At 46.9% G+C, this 19,909-nt stretch overlaps 1 protein-coding gene across 1 annotated transcript in view; it reads left to right on the top strand.

Annotated features, from left to right (window-relative positions):
• The window catches only part of KIF26B (kinesin family member 26B), a 510,788-nt gene that overhangs the window by 398,428 nt on the left and 92,451 nt on the right, over nucleotides 1–19,909 (top strand). The gene's annotated exons all lie outside the window — the stretch shown is intronic.

The raw sequence follows: 19,909 nt of genomic DNA, 5'->3' as shown, positions 1-19,909 counted from the left end.
AAAAATCCATGTTTATCTCTACAGTTGAAGTTTTCTAAGGGGAAAATAGCAGCAAATCAAATAAAAAGGAGCCTCCGTTTTCACTGGTAGCAGTCTGTGTTTGCGTCTCGTCCTGCTCAGTGAGCACGCCGTGTGATTAAGGGACGCGTTTGCTCTCTCCGCCGTGTTTCTCCAGCTCTAGAATGGGGGTGAGAGCTGTACCAGCTGTCACGACAGCGATGCTCCGAGCACAAGTGTGCACCAGTGGGGAAGAGTGTCACAGCACAGAAAGCCCCCAACACACCCAGGATTTAACATTAAGTGGCCTCTTCCCACAGGGCTTCCCCGGTAGTTCAGCGGTAAGGAATCGCCTGCCCTGCAGGAGATGAAGGTTTAAGCCCTGGGTCAGGAAGTTCCCCTGGAAAAGGAAATGGCAACCCACTGCAGTATTCTTACCTGGGAAATCCCATGGACAGAGGAGCCTGGTGGGCTACAATCCATAGGGTGGCAAGGAGTCAGATACGACTTAGCGATGAAGCATACACGCACAGCCTCTTCCCACTCTATGACTTATAAATGTCAAAACTAGAGGCTTCTCTCTCCTCCCCTTTCTCAAAGAGCAGCCATTGCCTGCAAATTGAGGGGAAAAAGATACCACCTGACCAAGCGGGTATATCAGCAGGATCCTACCAGGAGAACAGTGTCACACTCAAATAGGTTATTTTGAGAAGACTGTAATAGAGGGATTGTTTACAGAAGTATGGGTCATTTGCAGAAAACTAGAAAAGCTAATACAGTAGCCCAGGGATAGTAACAGCAGAGTGCCCACATCCCTGGTCTGAAATAACGAAGAGAGAGAGCAGCTTTCAGACTCAAAGAATAGGAAGAGTAGAAGGGTTTCCCGACATGCCCTCCTCCCTTTGGAATGTGTGAGCATCTGTGGATGTGGTCCAGGCAGGCTGCCTCCCTGGCACAGAGCAGGATGGGGAAGGGTGAAGAGTGCATCTGGAGGGCAGAGAGGAAAATTGGCCCAGCATGGATCGGAATAACTCCTTCAAAATAGCCCTCCTTACTCCTGGAGACTAAAAGCCTTCCACTCGCGCCACCCCTCCTTGTTCCTGGCTGGATGTGGCTCACACCTCTCATCCCCTGTCTCACTTGTCATTTTCTACCCTGTGTCTTGCCCTCATTTCTTCTTCTGCCAATACTGTGACAATGGTCGGGACAACTAAAGGCTATTTCAGATCATCTCTTTTGCTGTTAACAGCGTGAGGTTTGTTCTGCCAGTAGAGTGATACAGACCTAGGATGGAGGGTGAGGAGTTACTTTGCGCTTCTTGCATTCATTTTACTCAGTACAGACCATCTTTCTCAATTGCCACCGCTTGACCAGTTTCTGAGTATGTGGTACACAGGGCATAGCAACAACTTTGGCCCACTCACCAGCCAGGTGGCTACAATGTGGAGTCCACACTGCAAGCCCTTTGGATGGCAACCCTTTTGGACCTCTCATGTGCATTTAGAAGATTATTTCTTTAGATATGTTGGCAGTACCCAAGAGACCTACAAGAGTTGATGCTACCTGGAAGGGTGTTCACGAGGTTCTCGACCTCTAGTTTTATCCCAAGTTCAAACCCAGAACTATTGATGAGAGCTTTGTCCTTGGTCAGAATAGCATTGAGTTTTGTTGCAAATACCTTAGTGAGCATTATAATGAGATAGGCAGGTGTGTGTGTATGTGTGTGTGTGTGTGTGTGTGTGTGTGTGTGTGTGTGTGTGTTTTGAAGACTGGGGTCAGTTTCCTTCTGTGAGCCATCCATTTTCCTGCCTTGACCTAAATTCAGATAGCTGACTGGGGTTTCAGTCCTAGGGGTCTTCACTTCCTCTAAAGTCCACAACCACTGACTTATTAACACCTCATTTCCAGGTAGAAAGCTATTAAATGAGAGGCGAGAAGTATAGACTCTACTGAGTTCACTGCATCTAACTGTTGACTTGGGTACGTCCCTGTACCTCTTTGCTTTTAACTAATTCTTATTTATTTATTTATGGCTGAGCTGAGCCCGCATTGCTCTTAGCGGCTTTCACTAGTTGCAGGAGCAGGGTCTCCTCTCTAGTTGTGATGTCTGGGCCTCTCATTGCAGTAGCTTCTCGTTGCAGAGCACAGGCTCTAGGGGACGTGGGCCTCAGCAGTTGCAGCACGCAGGCTCAGTAGTTGTAGCACATGGACTTAGGTGCCCTGCAGCACGGGGAATCTTCCTGAACTAGGGATCGAACCTGTGTCCCCTGCATTGGCAGGCAGATTCCTCACCACTGGACCACCAGGGAAGTCCCACTTCTCGTCTTCGGATCTCAGCTATTTTACCTGTAAATACAGTAAGCATGAAGTGACAGGTACTCTCTGGGTGAGCAATGTGGAATAACTTAGCCATTTTACTAGCTCTGGATGTTAACTGTTACACCCAGGCAACCACTGAGACTTGAGTAAAGGTCTTTATGGCCTTTGGAAGTCAGATCTATTGGAAAGAAGAAGGGTACTAAACTTAACTTCACCATGGAACCATCTCTAGTCCCGCCGATGTGTCTGCAGAGTGGTCAGCAGATTCTCTTAATGCAGGACTGCAGGGGCTGAGAGTTTCCCGGGAGTCCACCAAGGGGGTCTTTGTGTTCCTCAACCTGTCCCTAAATTACAGAGTACAGATTTGAGTAATAAAGCAGAACAGGTTCAAAGGACTTGTTACAATCTATCGAGTCAATAACTAACAATTTTAGAAAATCCCTGAATTCAAATTTATACAGTTTTGAGCTATTTCACAACTTATCAGACCATTAATCGAAGTTTTAAAAGTCCCTTAATATACTTAATCATAGCTTGTGCTTTTTTAAAGTGCTGAAATACATTTCAGCATGCTGAACCACTGCAGCACAAGGGGAAAAAAATGACTTTAGGGAGTTCCACAAAACCTGCCCAAAAAAGTGAATGTAAATATACTCAGTGTGAGGTCTGTTTTGTGTACAGATTACATATTCTAGGTTGGACTTGATCTAAAGGGTTTGTATTAGTTCTCTCACCGTATCTGCCCAGTGAGACTGTTGTGATGGAGAGGACAGTGTGCCTGACCTTCACCCAGAGCTGGGTTTGAATCCTGTTTCTGCTTCTTACTTTCTGCGAGCACTCGGGGAAGCCATTCTGTGCTGTTGAACCTATTTCTTCTATGACAGTAAAAGACCTACCTTAATAGGGTAGCTGGAGGTTTAGCAAAGAGCATGGCAAAGTGAAGTCCTCAGGAGTCCACCATCTCTTGAGATATTTGTGAGACTTCTCTGGCTGTCCAACGGTTGAGAATCTGCCTTGTAATGTAGGGGGTGGGGGTTTGATCCCTGGTCTGGGAACTAAGATCCCACATGCTGCAGGGCAGCTAAGCCCACACCACAGCTAGAAAGTCCATGTTCTGCAACAAAAATCCCGTATGACTCAATGAAGATTCCCAAGTGCCACAACTAAGACCTGAGGCAAATAAATTTAAAAAAGAGAGAGAGATGCTTGTTAAATTGAAACCATGTGCAAGAGCTGACACGGAGCAAAAGGGTCAACAGCATTCTCCACCAGCACCTTCCAAAAAACCGTACACGCCCCCACTGTCCTTCAGAGAGGCCAGCATTTGAAATGCACTTATCTCCATGCATGCCTGCGTGCTAAGTCACTTCAGTCCTGCCCAACTCTTTGCAGCCCTATGAAATGTAGCCCACCAGGCTCCTCTGTCCATGAGATTCTCCAGACAAGAATATTGGAGTGGGTTGCCATGCCCTCCTTCAGGGAATCTTCCTAACTCAGGGGTGGAACCCTTGTCTCTTAGGTCTCTTGTTTTGGCAGGCGAGTTCTTTACCACTAGAACCACCTGGGAAGCCCCACTTACCTCTATATCTTCTGTAAATTCAGACACAGCCCCTACCTCACCTTCAGTTTAACTACCACCACCTACCTACCCCCTAGAAATAGAAGAAAAAGTTTACAATCTTGGTGGGTTGCTTTAAAAACATTTCCAACCCCTGATGATCTAGTTTGTCATTATTATTAATAGAATAATCTCCCTCCTCCTTCCTATCTCTTTCATTTCACTCTGTGCCTGCATCCAGAACCTTCCTAGGAGAGATTCCATTTGCAAATTACTTCCATCTCTAGTTTATAAATCTCAGATTAAGACTTTACCAATCCTGTAGAACTGAGCTCCAAATGGGTGAAAGACACCATCAGTGATATTGGGACTGTGAAGATAAATAAGATGTAGGCTCTCCTTCAAGGCACCCATAGTCTTACAAATGTGAAAATGAATTTTTTTTTTTTTTTGCCTGGAGCATAACTGCCATGTGTAACTGCCAGATCTGGGTACTAGCCCCTGGACTCGGCCAGCCCAGCTGCAGGTCTCTCCTTAGCTGCACTATCACGACCCCACCCAGACACCTCTATCCCAGACTCAATCTTCTAGAGAAAATTCATCACAGTCTTGTATACTCCGTTTTTATAGATGAATGTTTTTTGTCATGCATGAGAGTTTATTAAATCAGTTCATTCTGAGTAGAGTTCACCAGAGCTTTCTCTCATGTTGCTCGAGGGCCCTTTGCCATCTGGCCTGTGTTACAGGTAGACAGTATCATAATATGATTTTCTGGTACCTAAATGGGATTCAAGTTGGATCTGGGTTATATCATCATCCTCACGTTTGGTGTGTCAAAGCTGGACACACTGGCCGGAAAGTTGTCGGCTTTCAACTGCCCAACAAAGCAGCATTTGCATGTCCTCTGCCCTACCCAGTGAGTGTTACATGTTTCTAGTGACTGGTTTATTCTGAAACACTTCCGCTAAATTCAAGCATCGTTCTGGAATGATGGCCCAGAGCAAAGGATCCTTCCCTGGTGAAACGATCCCAAGTCTCCTGATTTTAATAACTGTTTTCCACGTGAAATAAATATTGGCCATTCTACCCAACCACACATGGTTATTGATGCTGGAAATTGTTCAGTGAAAATGTTAAACATTAATCTCAAATATGCCCACTTGTCCACACTCGTGCCCCTAGAGTCACACACCTTGCAGAGCCAGGACCATGTTCTCTAGGAGGAAAAATGGTCTCAGAACAATTGCTGACTTCCTTTAATGTTGATTTCCTAGTGAGTATAACTTTTCAACACTGATTTTTGGCTGTGGTGTGTCTTCATTGATGCATGTGGGCTTTCTCCAGTTGCGCTGAGCAGGGGCTCCTCTTTAGTGGCTGTGAGGGGGCATCTCATTGTGGCAGCTTCTCTTTTTGCAGAACACAGACTCTAGGGCATGTGGGCTTCAGTAGTTATGGCTCCCGGGCTCTAGAGCACAGGCTTAGTCATCCTGAGGCATGTGGGATCTTCATCTTCTTGACCACGGAAAAGACCCTGATGCTGGGAGAGATTGAGGGCGAGAGGATGAGGTTGTTGGATGGCATCACTGACTCAATGGATATGAGTTTGCACAAACTCTGGGAGACAGTGAATGACAGGGAAGCCTAGTGTGCTGCACTTCATAGGGTCACAAAGAGTCAGATACAATTTAGCGACTGAATAACAGCAATACATGATCCCCAGGGTAGAGGAGCCAAGACTGTGAATTCTCCTCCACTAGGGAGAAAAGAGATGTTCCTCTGTCAGGTAGCACCCCAAGTACCACCAGCATAGTTTGTTCCATGGTTACGAGCAGTCTAGGTCCCGTGGATTTATGTATAGCTACCGTACAACGAGTGTTCTGTTCTTGAGAGTTCTGAAGCAGATCTGTCTTGCTCTTTCCTTGAATGAAAATATCTTGGCATACTTTGGTTTCCTAGGTAAAGAGTGTGCCTTGCTCATTGGCATTTTAATAAATATTTATTTGTTGGTTGACTGGCTCATTATTCTCCTTGTCAGGTCATGTGGCTGCTTTTAGTACCAAGTTCACTCACATACAGCAGACTTTTAACTCTTCAGAGTTGTCAGCTACACAAGTCCCACAGTAGACTCATTGACACAGCGTGTCTAAAATGCTATGCTATGAAAGTTCTAGTTGCGCATACACTCTCATCTTTAACTTCATAACAGCCCAAGTTGAAAGAAAGTTGGTTGTATGGTTAGCACCCACTGGTTTATGGATGGAGAAATCATGACCCCGAAGCTGCTCTATTGCAGAATGATGGGAACCCCCCAGTTACTTTCCTCCTTTGTCCTTTAATTCAGGGGTCCTCAACCTCTGGGATCTAATGCCTGATGATCTGAGGTGTTGTTGTTGTTGAGTCGCTAAGTTGTGTCTCACTCTTTTGCAACCCCATGGACTGTATGCTGCCAGGCTCTTCTGTCCATGGGATTTCCCAGGCAAGAATATTGGAGTGGGTTGTCATTTCCCTTCTCCAGGGGATCTTCCTGGCCCAGGAATCGAACCCACATCTCCTGCATTGGCTGGCAGATTCTTTATCAATGAGCCACCTGGGAAGCAACTGATGTAATAATAGAAATCAAGTGCACAGAAAATGTAATTTGCTTGAATCATCCCCCAGCCATCTGCCCTCCCAGCCCATGAAGAAAACTGTCTTCCATGAAACTAGTCCCTGGTGCCAAAAAGGTTGGGGACCACTGGTTTAATGTCTCCCCATTTTCCAAATTAAGTACAGAGTTTTTAATTTGGAAGGCAAGTCTATACACAATCTGACATCCAGTTACTTTTCCAGTCTAATTTCTTACCCCTCCTCCACCCTGCCCACCCTAAGGAATATCAGAGTAAAGTCGTGAAGCAATACTCATTGAGCCCTTGCCCTGTGCCAGGCTCTTTGCTGAGAGTTTCACGTGCATCAGCTCATGTAATCCTCTTAACAACTTCCATGAGGTGTAGGCATTATTTCCACCTCCACTTTATAGTTGAGGAAACTGAGGTGCAGGGAGGCTGAGAAACTTGACTCAAGACCCCATGGCTATGTGCAGGTTCCCAGACCCATTAGCCTCTGCCTACCTGCTCACTCTGCCCAGGTACCCGTGCCCTGCCTTAGGTGCCTGGCTGACCCTGACTCCTCTCACTGATCATCATCTTCCTGAAACCTTTCCCAGCCCCACTCCCCTAGTAGAAATGTCCCCTCCCACCTGGACCCTCACTGTACCCCAGTATAGAGCTCTTTTGTACCATGTGTTACACATTTTATCTCACCTGATGCACTAAGTTCCTTGAAGACAACATCTGCTCTTCAAGTTCTCCATAAATACAGAGCCTGGCATGGTACCCTGGCTCAGATTGAGACATGCTCCACAGATGCTGAAGGAATGAATGAATGAAGGTTTCTTGATTCCTGCTCTGGGTGTTCACCCACTCAACTAGTTGGGGGAGTGGCCAGGAGTCTGGGAGAGTCACTGGCCATTGTTTTCAATCCACATCCCTTGGGCAAGTTTCTTCTAGCCTGAGGTTTCTAAGTCTAAACAAGATGAACTGGATACCATGGTCTAATGAAAGGACAGCCACTCAGACTCTTTGAAAAGACAAGGAGGGCAATTCATGTGTTCACCTGGAAAGCAAGAGAAAACACTTGTTTATAAGCTGGAGCCCAGGAACAAAGTTCCATGATGGGGACACTTCCCAGTAATTGAGCCTGGTTGCGGTCTCCATTCTGCAGAGCCATGATCAAGCGTCCTCATGCATTCTGATCTTTGAAGAAAGCTGATTCCATGTGATATAAAAGGGCCTGTCAAGGGTATTTGTGTGGGACCTAAGCAAAGTTCGCTTTCACAGGTTGGCAAGCTGGAGCTGCATGCCATCCATCCCAACACATGATAAATGCTTCTGACATTTGCTTCAGACACGGCATGCTAGGAGGGCTTTTAAATTCTCAAATGCAGTAGTACACCTTATTGATCAAGTGCCTTGCATTAAAGATTTCCAAAGCCTCTCAGCTACTGGGAGAATTCCCCCCTCCCAGGTCCTCTCCCTAGCCCCAGCCTTCCAGGCAAAGAGGATTATCATTGTTGGATTATGGGTGCATGCATGCGTGCTCAGTCACTTCAGTCATGTCCTACCTGATGGACTGTAGCCCATCGGGCTCCTCAGGCCATGGGCACGAATACTGGACTGGGTTGCCATTCCCTTCTCCAGGGGGTCTTCCTTACCCAGGGATTGAAACGTTGTCTCCTGCATTGCAGTCAGGTTCTTTACTGCTAAGCCACTGGAGAAGCCCTTGGATTATGAGTCTCTACCTTAATTTCACAGTTTTTCTTTTTCAGTTCTTACCATAAGCACACAGGAGAAGACTGCAGTTAGGTAAATCTCACATTTATTTGGTAATTCTCTCCCTCAACTTGATCTGATTCTTCACACAGACATTTTAAGAAAGTAAAGAGAAAACATGTCTTCCAAATAATCCTCCATATTAGAATTCACCCTTCTGCTTTGAACTTGTGTCTTGCTGCCAGCGAGGGCTTCCCTGCCAAGATCCAGTCAGTGAAGGAAATTGGAGGCGGTCAGCGGTTTGCCTCCGCCCAGAGGTGGCCGGAGCTTTTCATTAGCATTTGCTCTTTTACTCCCCACTGGGCTTCACTCATCCCTGCCTCTTATCAGCATGCCCTTCACCTTGGGGGCTACCCAGGTTTATCAGATCCCTTCTAGTTCTTCCAACCAGCAGGCAGCTTTGAACTTCGGGCTCTTTGGAGCTAAGCAAAGAATTAAGTTGCTTTGGTTCTAAGCCTAAAACTTGAAAATAAAGTGATCTGAAATGGAAATGCCACCTTCTCCCTTTTCTGTTATCGTAGGTCTGACTTTCTTTACCACTCCCTCCAGCCTGGGCTCTATGAACATTGTGTTTTTCATGCATTTTTAGTGGAATTGGAGACAGGAACTCTCAAATAGGTAGAAAAATGAAAGTGAAAGTCACTCAGTCATGTCTGACTCTTTGCAACCCCATGGACTACTGTACTCCATGGAATTCTCCAGGCCAGAATACTAGAGTGGGTAGCTCTTCCCTTCTCCAAGGATCTTCCCAACCCAGGGATCGAACCCTTGTCTCCCACATTGCAGGCGGATTCTTTACCAGCTGAGCTGCAAGGGAAGCCCAAGAATACTGGAATGGGTAGCCTATCCCTTCTCCAGCAGATCTTCCCAACCCAGGAATCGAACTAGGGTCTCCTGCATTGCAGGCGGATTCTTTACCAGCTGAGCCACCAGGGCTCTGTGCATACTGTGTGTTTCATGCGTGTTTAGTGGAATTAGAGGGAGGCACTCTCAAATACGGAGGCCTTTTGGAGGAACTGACAGTGAAAGCATTGGAGTAATTGTGGCTAGAGTTGCTGGTATTGAACTTTCCTCATCTTTTTTCATTGAATGAGAATGAAAGTCTCTAAGACTTATGAAGGGCCCAGGGATTTGAGATGTGGGATGATGTCTTCCTCCCCCTTCCTTCTGCCCTCTCCCCACCTCTTTTAGTCTGAGGAGGTCCCAAGAACACGGAGTTGGGCACGGCGATCCATCGGGTGCATCAGTTTTTGATGAAATGTTTATTTACCCTAAATGTTAGCCAAGACTGTTCCAGATTTCAGCCTCTTGGCCCTAAAGATCCCTCAGGTGCTTTTTGTCACTAGGACAAGAATCTCCTTCTTCTCTTTCCTGGAACTAAAGCCGCAGAGTTCCAGCTGGAGAAACAGACTCATCCTGGAGTGTGTACCCCTATGGCTTGTCCAGGAGGGGACTCCCCAACCTTGCATCAGATCCTACCTCATCAGGATGCTTTCTCTCCCAACACCAAGCATGTGGGCCTAGAAAAACCTCAGTGCTGAGCATGAGGGGGTTCTGTACTGGCTTACCTAACGTCTGGCCCCAGGAAGCACTGAGAACTCAGGCTAATGCTGACACCGCTCGATTCTACCCAGGCCTCATTCATATGAGGTGTTGCAGGAACAAAATGATCGATCCATGAGAGATGCACATATTTAATAGAACTTGGGAGCAGCATGGACAGTGTTCCTAACTGACAGTTTTATAAAGAAAATGGATGGAAGTGATGAATACCAGAGAAATACACAGCTAATTATTAGATGATCATGGCTGTTGCCTTTTTGATTTAGAGAACTACACTGTTTTTTGTGGTACTATACTAAATTCCATGGTGGGCCTGGTAGCTAGTATTTCTGGACAGTCCCCTGACAGGGTCACTTGACTTATTTTCAGAGTTTGGGTGTTTATTTATCTAGGTCAAAGGCCAGAAACAGTGGGATATTGAAATTCCTGGGACCAAGGAGAATCCAGCAGTGAGGTACAGAAGACACTAAATCAAGTGTCAGGTTAGCAAGCTGAAGTCTTCATATTTATGATAAACTGGGCTGCAGAAAAGAAAAACAGCTTTCCTTTGGCCCTGTTGGTGGCCAAGCTGAACAGCATCTTTGATGACAGCCAGCACCAGCAGACACAGAATTTCTTGAATGCTCACTATTTAAAGACAGATCTGTTAGTTACCTCTCCAGTCAGAACCCGTGAGTGAGCTTGAGCAGTAAATGGGCCTTTTATAAATAGTGAGAGTCACTCAGTCGTGTCCGACTTCTTTGCGACCCCATGGCCTATAGCCTGCCAGGCTCCTCTGTCCATGGAATTCTCCAGGCAAGAATATTGGAGTGGGTTGCCTATTCCCTTCTGCAGGGGATCTTCCTGACCCAGGTATTGAACCTGGGTCTCCTGCACTGCAGGCAGATTCTTTACCATCTGAGCCACCAGGGAACCCCAATAAGTTCCCAAATCCAAACTGAGTCCCTTTGAAAGAATTCTAATTTAAGGAGTTCCCACTACTGCTTTAGCTCAGTTGGTAAAGAATCTGCCTGCAATGCAGGCAACCCCAGTTCTATTCCTGGGTTGGGAAAATCTGCTGGAGAAGGGATAGGCCACCCACTCCAGTATTCTTGGGCTTCCCTTGTGGCTCAGCGAGTAAAGAATCTGCCTGCAATGTGGGAGACCTGGGTTCAATCCCTGGGTTAGGAAGACCCCCTGGAGAAGGGAAAGGCTACCCACTCCGGTATTCTGGCCTGAAGAATTCCATGGACTAAGTCCATGGGGTCGCAAAGAGTCAGACATGACTGAGAGACTTTCACTTTCATTACTGCTTTTCTCGAAAATGTCTTCCATGCTGTGTTTTATTTGTTGAATGGGTATTTCCAAAGATAAAATAACCACAGTCACCTTCTGGTGACTAACTACGATGGTTTTCCTACTCAGTATTCAGAAAAATCTCCAATTGTCACTTACTCAGGATTTATAAAAAAATCAGGCAACAGAGAGAGTGGGTGGCAGTTGGAAGTCATGAGCTAACCTAGCATCTATGCAGATTGGGCAGCCTTGGATAAGCATGGAGTTCTGTACTGTATGTTGATGTAACATTTTCTCTCTTTAGATCTCTCCTACAGGTAAAAACTATTAAGAATCTAGTGACTAGATCTCCTGAATTCGTGGTCTACGGTGTTTACAGGGAGAGCAGAAATCATCTGTTCTCTAGGACACCAGCTTGTATAGCAGTGTCATGAATGAGGGTTCAGTGGCATGGTCACTATTATTTATTGAAGACCTACTTTGTGCTAAGTACTTAGCATGTGTGTGCATGCTAAGTCGCTTCAATAGTGTCCAACTCTTTGCAACCCTATGGACTGTAGCTTGTCAGGCTCCTCTGTACATGGGATTCTCCTGGCAAGAATACTGGACTGGGTTGCCATGCCCTCCTCCAGGGAATCTTCCCATCCCAGGGATGGAACCCGCACCTCTTACATCTTCTGCATTGGCAGGCAGGTCCTTTATCACTAGTGCCATCTGGGAATCCCACTTAGCTTGATTTTTTCTTCATAATCTTGTAAATCCCTCTGAGTGAGTGAGTGAGTGAAGTTGCTCGGTTGTGTCCGACTCTTTGTGACCCCGTGGACTGTAGCCCACCAGGCTCCTCTGTCCATGGGATTCTCCGGGTAGGAATACTGGAGTGGGTTGCCATTTCCTACGCCAAGGGGATCTTCCTGACCCAGGGATGGAACCCAGGTCTCCCGCATTGCAGGCAGACACTTTAACCTCTGAGCCACCAGGGAAGTTGTAAATCCCTCTAGATAGGGATTATTATCTCCATTTTATTCATGAAGAAACTGTTAAAATATGTTGATAGTCACACAACTTGTAGAAGCCAGGACATTCTGACTTCAGAGTTCATGATTTTTCTAGATGTGGCTTGCAGAAGGTGAAGCCTCATCCACAGATATGCATTAGAAAAAGGTACGACTAGAACTCAAACCCAGGCACCGGGTCTCCAGGGCTTGTGCTGCCAAGCTCCGGGCTATGCTCCACGTGGTCAGAGGGAGGACCTGCGGACAGTGAGCATTCTGAACGTTGGAGAGAAAATTCCGCATCCCGCTTTCCTTCAGATCCGAGAATACCTGTGTCTTAGGATGTATCTCTAAACAGCTCATCCATTTCAAATAAGTATCCTAGCACTGAGCTAAGAGATGAAGCCTTTGCTAACAGGCGGCTGTCAGAGTCACCATCCTTGTGACAGACCAGCCCCTGAAACATGCCCGTCTCCTTTCTTGAAGCCTGGCCAGGCTTTTCCCAGCCTGCTAGTTGGGGTGAAGGGCCCTGGTCCCAGGGACTGCATGGTCATGAGCTTCATGGGAAGGACTTTTCCCCTGGCTTCATTCTCCCTCCTTCCAGCCCTGCAGTCCCCTGCTGGCTGCCTGGTGACAGATGCTAGGGATGGAGGGCATGGGGGAATCCTCCTCCCCCACTCCCTGAGCACCTCTCTTATTGCTCTATTTTCTGGTCTCACGCGCGTTCTCCCACACTTAGCTCTAGTGTACCACCACCCGTCTCTCTTCCCAGCCTGGCTTTTAATAATGTAAATCTTTCCTCTCTGATGGCATCGCTGCTCGTTATTTGCTGTATGGCACCATCTGAGCTTGGGCTGCCCCTGATGGCTAAGTGGTAAAGAATCTGCCTGCCAATGCAGGAGTCGTGGCTTCGATTACTGGGTCAGGAAGATCCCCTGGAGAAGGAAATGGCAACCCACTCCAGTATTCTTGCCTGGGAAATCCCATGGACAGAGGAGTCTGGCGGGTTACCGTCCATGGGATTGCAAAAGAGTCAGACAGGACGGACTAAACAACAACAGCCATAGGCACCTCTGAGAAGCCAGCTGCCCCCAGTACAGTGTCAGCACCCCCATTTCTATAAAGGTAGTTCAGAATGGGCCCAGCCCAAAGTGAGACAAGTTCAAGCCCCACTGGGCTCATGGGAGGACAGGGCTCCTTCTCTGGCTCTGACCCAGGACACTCACTGTAGGAGGAGCTGGTCGGGCCCACAGGCTTCTCACCTTTGCCAGGGAACTGGCTTTGGACGAGTCACTTGAATACCCTGCACCTCAGTCTCCTGGGCCTTACGGTATGGATGATGGCTGTAATAACTGTAATAAACTAACTTAACAAAGCTGTTGTGGGGCACCAGATGGAAATGAGATAGTCCTTTGCAGATGAAAGTTTGTAAAAGAAGTTATGATGGTAGTGTAGATGGCTGACTGACCGGGTGATTGACTTTGTCAACACAGAGGAGACACTGCCTCAAAACAGGCCTGGAGCGCCCTCAGCCTCCTGAAATCTGCCCTCCGCCCCTCAAACTCGGCACTGGATCCTATTGTCCTGGACCTCCTCTAGGCGAAGAGAGCCTCCTGGCCTACGAATATGCCATGGAGGACTACCACTGTGGTTTTATGCAAAGAAATTTAATCCAGTTTTGATCTGTAACTAACAACTACACTACCTGGAATCTCTGGAGTCCCTTCAGTGTGACTCTGTGATTCTGTGACAGTAACTATGTGCAGATGGAATAATGACTTGGTACCTAATGTTCGAAAGCCCTGTCTGTAAATGTAGGGAATCTGTTTGGTTCTCCCTGGACATCCTAGCATCAAAGTTATTTGAGACCTCCAAGGTTATTACTATTTGGCATATGATTCCGTGTTCTCCTTAAAAACTCCTAGATGGACTTATGTGACGGTCCAGTGGTTAAGAATCTGCCTGCCAATGCAGGGGACACGGGTTTGATCCCTGGACTGAGAAGATCCCACATGCCGCAGGGCAGCTAAGCCTGTGCTCCACCGCTGCTGAAGCCTGCTCGCCCTGGAGCCTGTGCCCCACAACAGGAGAAGCCCACGAAATGAGACGCCTGTACACTGCAACAACGAGTAGCCCCCACTCACCGCGCACAGCAGCAAGGACCCAGAGCAGCCCAAAATAATTAATAATTTTTTTTAAAAGGTAGTTTCAGATATTTCTAGAAATTTTATCAGAAAATGTCTAAACCTTCTTCTGTTTTAAAACCCAATTTTAATTTGCTTCTTTACAAAACATCTTTGGCCCTCTCTCCTATCAGGCAGATTTGGTAACTCAAAAGGGGGAAGGAAAGTCATCCTTGTGGGTTTCAGTGTGCCAGTGATTGATTAGCAAGAGAATCTTACATTAGGCTCTAAGTAGGAAGTGGATGTTAGTCACTCAGTCGTGTCCAACTCTTTGCGACCCCATGGACTGCAGCCCACCAGGCCCCCTGTCCGTGGGATTCTCTAGGCAAAAATACTGGGCTGGGTTGCCATTTCCTTCTCCATCTAAGTAGGAAAGCACTCTTTAAATAATGGCTGGAAAATCACACCCTTAATCCTTTGCAGCGTGTTTTAGAAATTGGTACTTCATCAAAATCTTTTATAATAGATTTGACAGAATGTCCAAAGCATAGAAGAATATGGAAGATTGCTCAATTTCTTGGTAGATCAGAAAAGTGAGTGTGTTGAGAAGAATACACTTTGAGAAATATATACTGTTTAAGGCGCCTGTCTCTTCAATCATCTTACTTAGAATGGCTGGAGAATTTTCCTGAAGTGGCTAATGTACCATAAGTAGACATTGTGAGTATATTATCTTGTGTGATCAAGACAGAAAAGACAGGATAAAATAAGAGAAATAGCTCATTTAGCTTTTAGAGCCTCAGACCCGATTTTACACAGATTACTCACCTTTACAGAAGACATAAGCAGACTGTATATGCCTTAATTTAATTTGAGGGGGAAGAAGAAGGAGGATATTTTATTCTTGTCTCTCTTGTCATTGTGTGTATTCATTAAATAAGTTTTTGCTTTAATTTTTAAAATTAAGCCTAAGAGAAGGGCTTCTAATGCCATTAATTTGATGCAGAAAGTCTATTTTGTACTAATTAGTTTGAAGAATGCAAATCAATTCCTTTTTTCCTTCAAAGAATGATATTTCACATTTGTATGCCCTTCTAGAGTATGTCTTTGGTTTTTTGTTTGTTTGTTTTTTATCTCTTCACACCTGTCCTGCAAGGGAGGTAACCCAACAAGCCCGCATTAGGGATAAGGAAGCCAAGCCCCCCCTCCCACACCCACCCCCATTGCACCTTAGGTGAACAGCTGCACCTGGTGGTGGTGTTTGCCTAAGAACCCAGTTCCCTGGCTCCTAGTTCACTGCAGTCAGTGCCCATCACACCTAGAACCTGTAAGAATGGAGATATACTTCAGATACGATAGAGCCTGTTGTTATTCTCCCATGTTTTTTCCTCAAGAGCCGAATCCCATCCAGACACACACAGAAACCAGGCAAGGCTTCCTGGTGTGCTGTGGGCAGCCCAGCAATGCTTCCTGCCTGCCCATCGGCTCGATCAGGCAGGGGCTGGATGTCAGCTCACTCTCTGGTCCAGGTCTGGTCCAAGCCTCTCTCCCTCTCCCTCTCCCTCTCCCTCTCCCTCTCCCTCTCTCTCTCTCTCTCTCTCATCTGAGCTGAGAAAGTCACCCATGAGCTATGGCAAGGTGGATATTTCCATGGCTTACATGCATCACAGTCTGCCCTAGCGTCACTGCGTGCCTCAGTGGGACGGAAACCGACCCTGGGCTGGAGTTGTCGGTGCTCCCGGCTCTGCAGTTTGGAGGTTCTATCTCAGGAAATGGCTCCTTTGGGTCTAGAATCCCCTCTGATGGTCTCACCTGCTCTTCTCGCCCCACCATGCTTCTGGTTGGTGGGTTCTGATGCACCCATCTTATGTGACTCTGCATGCCTCGAAGAACCACTTCCAGACGTATTTTAGGAACTTAAGAATATATGTGGAAGGTGAAGATCATTCTAATACTGCTGGAATTGAGACAGAAATGATGCTACCCGGTGTTCATGGTTAGGTTGATCTGACATCACCATGACCAGCTTCTATTGAGCTGATTCTTAAAACTCTGTGAACTTAGACACCAGGATAAAGAACCAAAATATAGAAACAGAACACAGCTGAAAGATGGTGGTGGTTAATTTACTCTGCCGTTTCTAACCTTGTAGGGAAAACTATCCTTGCCAGCACACTCTCATTGCACTGACGGAGGCCAAGACACCTGCCAGGGACTGATCCCTGTTACCTGTGTGTTGGTCCACACCCTTCATTGTGAGGCTCCATAAAGGAGCTGAAACAAAGTCACACCTGTGAAGGACTGCTGTGCCCTCTCCATGTCCCACCACCTCACCATTGCCTGTAGTCTTTCTCTGACCGATGAGGGACCCTTTGAATGGTCAAATTGGTCCCCAGCCCTCCTGAGCCCTATAGTCTGAGGACAGCCTGTGACCAGACAGCTTGTGGGTGGAGACACAGGCGGTGAGGAACCTTCCTGGTCGGTCCTCAGCCTCAGTATAGGCGGGGGTCTGGGTGATCACATGGGCGGAGCAGCGAGCACCGTGCCTGTCGTGGGCTCCCTGGAAGGCTGAGGCAGTCGGCGCTGCTTCACATTGATGGAGAGTCTGTCCAGTTCAGGGTCGAGGCTCTGAGAGTCTCACAAACCCGCCTCTCCATTAGTCCCGCCAGGCCATCCAGGAGGAGGCGCTGGAATGATTAATGAGCAGAACAGCAAGATACATGCTGTTGGGAGCAACACCTGTCTTGCACCAGCCACTGAAAACTTCGACGAATGAGACAAAGTGGAGTCTCTGCCAGGGAGCACTTTGGTAGGTGAGGTGCTCAGCTCCTCTCAGGGAGTCAGGGCACTGGCTGGCATTCCCCCACTCTGGGCCTTTCTAGATCCTCAGTTGCTGGGCCTAAAATACTCCCCTTGACCCTGAGAGCTGGGGAGAAGGCTGTGCATGTCGACAGCTGTGGGGACCCTCTTCCCAGGGCAGTGGTGAGAAGGAGGGTTGTAGGAGATGTTGCCAAGAACCTACCAGTGTTTGCAACAAAAGCACAAACTCCTGGCAAGAAGTTGGGGGACTTTCTTGATCACAAGTGGTATCTCCTTAGCGCTTTAATTACAGAGGATTAGTAGGAAGTGGAGTGCTGGGCTCAAGGAATAATGACACAAAGAAATGAAGCAGAGAAACCCAATTTCCTTCCTTTAAGGGTGAAAAATATATATCCATTTATTTAAATGAATGGCAAAGAAGAGAATGGAGGGTGGCATTTACCTCAGCCCAGAATTCAGTGGGTTTTTAAAGAGCTGTGGATCTCCTTGGTCAGACCAGCGGCTGAGATCTGCAGCTTGTCTGGGAAAATTGAACCGCAGGCCTGGAACTTCATTAAGATTCAGAAGCCTTCCCCCTGAACAAATGACTTGCCAATCCAGTCCTTTCTCTCCTGCTTCTCCTTGTGGGCCCTTGCCTGGCTTAGCTCATATTTTACATTCAGCACCTCTAGTTACCCAGAAATTGCATGTGAAATTGTGAAATGGAAAAGCAGCCGGCCATGTGACTCCATCAGTTCTGCCTGGGGTTGCATCATCCCTGACTTGTAGCGCTCAGGGGCTGGGCTAGGAGGTTGTCTGACAGAAAGCCCAGAGGCCCCAGGCGCCTACCCAAAGTTGCAATTTGAATACATGCTCTTAGCACACCTGCTGTGTAAGTGGGGCAAATCTACAGACATGAGTGGAACTGAAAGAAGATTGGAGACATTCACAGTGAACAAGAAAATTGCCAGAATGAAATGTAGACAGACATGATGGTTATTGTCATATATGCAGTGACTGTGTATGAGACTAGACAGTGTTTTACTGATGGGAGCCTTGTAAGGCCCAGCACTTCATACCCAGCTCCATCTGCAGTGATTCCCCCATGGCATCCTGTTTGAGTCCAGGGCAAAGTGTTCTAAAACCTTATCATTCACACTGTGATTGGAAAATGCTAGAATATCGTGATTCAGAGAGAGGCAAGTTTGGGTAGGAGGGGGGAGGGGAGGCAGAAGATGGGGGAGGAGGAGGGGGAGAAGAGGAAGGAGGAGGAGAAACAGGAATCAGGCCCCTACTCTGTGCTCAGTGCTTCACAAGTCAATTCATTCTCACAATGATCCCATGAGATAGGTATTGTTCCTAATATACAGATGAGAAAACTGAGGCTCTGAGAAGTTTGACTGTGTATGGGAGGCAGTAGTTGGCATAATGGAAAATGTATGGGTTGGATACTTTTCAGGGTTTTGGAGTCAGACAGAGGTGGGATCAGAGCCCAGCTGTACCACCCACAAGTTCTGTAACATCTGCTTTCTCATCTATAAAATCTGGACAAGTCCACCTATGCACAGGCTTATTGAGAGGGTTAAGTAAGATACCATTGGTAATAGCACAGCCTTAGCATACCATAGACCCTCAGCAAAAGACAGGTACCATTACTTGACCTCCAAGTGAGTTGGTTCTTCCCATCACATAGCAAAGCATTGGAGCTTCAGCATCAGTCCTTCCAATGAATATTCAGGGTTGATTACCTTTAGGATTGACTGGTTTGATCTCCTTGCTGTCCAAGGGATGCTCAAGAGTCTTCTCCAGCACTACAGTTTGAAAGCACTCAATCTTCAGTGCTCAGGTGACTCATTGGAAAAGACCCCGATGCTGGGAAAGACTGAAGGCAAAAGGAGAAGAGGGTGGCAGAGGATGAGAGGGTTAGGTTGCATCACCGACCCAATGAACATGAATCTGAGCAAACTCTGGGACATCGTGGAGAACAGAGGAGCCTGACTTGCTGCAGTCCATGGGGTTGCAAAGAGTCAGCTTAGTGACCGAACAACAAGAGCAGCAAAATATGACCTCAGTGGGAGAACAGAGATTTTACTGTGAGAGGTCAGCTTCATCCCAACCTTGCCCTCTTCCACTATGACCAGCCTCTGGATCCGCACTAGAGTACTGTTCTTAAGTGATAAGAACAAGCCAGCCAGGACAGGATGCAGGACATCTGATGAGTCCAGTGCCCTAGGAGTTCTTGACGTTTCAGCTTTGCCCTCTGCAGATGAGTTCCTGTGCCTCAGCAGACAGGCTGAGATAAGCAGGAGGATGACCTCACTCGCTAGGCATGGTGGAGAGTATTCTCTGAGCATTTCTGTGTGCTTGAAATCTTTGACATAAAATTTTACAGTCCTTTTCCCCAAAATTGATGATTGAGATTTCATCAGGCCTGAACATTGATTAGATGAAAAGGGCATGATGTAGAGATGAGTTCAAAAATAACCCTATGTGGGGCTTCCCTGGTGATCCAGTGGTTAAAACTCTGAGCTTCCAATTGCAACAAAGCCAATGTTGGAGGGCAGGCGTGGGTTTGATCCCTAATCGGGGAATGAAGATCCCACAATGCACACAGCACGGCCAATTAAATAAACATATAAATTTAAATAATAAAAGTAACCCTATTCATAACATCAGAATTTGCCTCCTTGTATTAAAAAAATCCCCTGCCTTTGTGTCTGTCTGCCCTGCTGGTCTTTGCAAAGAAGATCGCATTATGGTCTTTGCAGCCCCAGTGCCTGGCGCCTAGGTTAGGTGCTTACACGTCTGGACTGAACTAGCTCCACGATAACAAGAGCTGGTAAGGGAGCAAATGCTGCCATTTTCTCAGGACTTGAGCCTCCAGAACTGTGCATGAGGCTTCAGCTCGACTTCTAC

Source organism: Bubalus kerabau, chromosome 5 (assembly GCF_029407905.1).
Source record: "Bubalus kerabau isolate K-KA32 ecotype Philippines breed swamp buffalo chromosome 5, PCC_UOA_SB_1v2, whole genome shotgun sequence".
Classification (NCBI taxonomy): Eukaryota; Metazoa; Chordata; class Mammalia; order Artiodactyla; family Bovidae; genus Bubalus; species Bubalus kerabau.
The sequence above is the reverse complement of the archived record's forward strand: the minus strand, read 5'-3'. Positions and strand labels throughout refer to the sequence as shown.